This window comes from Asparagus officinalis, chromosome 10 (genome assembly GCF_001876935.1).
Source record: "Asparagus officinalis chromosome 10, Aspof.V1, whole genome shotgun sequence".
In the NCBI taxonomy this organism is placed as follows: Eukaryota; Viridiplantae; Streptophyta; class Magnoliopsida; order Asparagales; family Asparagaceae; genus Asparagus; species Asparagus officinalis.
Genome location: NC_033803.1, coordinates 34,050,804 through 34,052,180, shown reverse-complemented (window position 1 = coordinate 34,052,180; position 1,377 = coordinate 34,050,804).

Below are 1,377 nucleotides of genomic sequence, written 5' to 3'. Positions count from 1 at the left end.
CCCCTGACAGGTTTGTCATTAGGGTTGCGCATCCCTGACGGCTAGCCCATCAGGGATGTCTATAATTAGCAAAAAAATATGCTGGTGACATTCAAAATTCCTTGTATACAAAGGGCACAAAAATCTCCACAAACTACATTCCTTGCGCATTCCATAATTACATTCAGAATATATGCAATCCAAATTTCAAAAAAATCTCCACAAACATCTCGCATACATTCAAATTTCACAAATTTCATGCACATTCCATAACTAATATCTTGTATACATCCACACACTACATTTGAAATTTCTACAATCCAAATTTCTCAAACATTTAATCAAACTTGCATACATTCAAATTTCACATTCCATAACTAATATCTCGCATATATCCACACAATACGTTCAAAATTTTCACAATCCAAACTTCACGAATAACAAACTGCACAAATAATATGATAATCTCCCATACATTTCACAAAAGATCTATATCCACATATATCATACGCACATACATATCCACATAAACAAGCATCCATAAAAGATCCACATCCATACCCACATATATCTCACAGTTCCAATAAATAAGAGTTTAAAGATATAAAGCATATAAACATATCATAATCTCCCATATAAAGATGTCTAAGATACAAAAAAATAAAAATAAAATAAAAATAAAAACTCACTAAGTCTGGTCATCCGCCCTATGCATGTCATCATCCGCGTTGCCACCGGCTACTCCATCCCTCTGACTCGTGCTCCAATTGGCATCATCTTTATTCTAAAAACAAAATAATCTAAATTTAGAATTACGCATGTAATGTTGTGTGTATAATCATGTTTTATGTATATAAATAAGTATACTTGTCTACTACTCTCTCCACTAACGGTAAATGCCTTTTGAGAGGCCAAAAAGTTCATAATCTGCGTTTGCAGCTGAATAAGAATCCGACGTCTATAAGATTTCATTATTTGTCTGGAAACTATTACAAAAGTAGTAGTAGGGCGGATCACTGGCATAAGCTCCTCCTAAATATCCTCCCACAACTCCTCGACAATATGACCATCCAAAAGATTCATCACTGTTGTAATAACCTGCATCACCTGCTACGTGCAAATCCTCCTACGGCATGTAAGAGGGTACTCCCGAGGGCATCGTCTATGGCGTCAAGATCGACGGAGGCTAGAATAGTGTAGACAACTTCCGAGCTCCCACTTCCATCCACCTGGTCTTCCCTTTTTTGGAAGTCCACAAACTAAATGACTCATATTATAATTCTCCTCTCTAGTCAGGGGCTCCTTGTTTTGTGCAACAACCTCAACATATGTCTTTTCCGATGCTTCCTAAGAGACAAAAAGATGAATATACGAATTGGTATTTCAATAATAAAGATA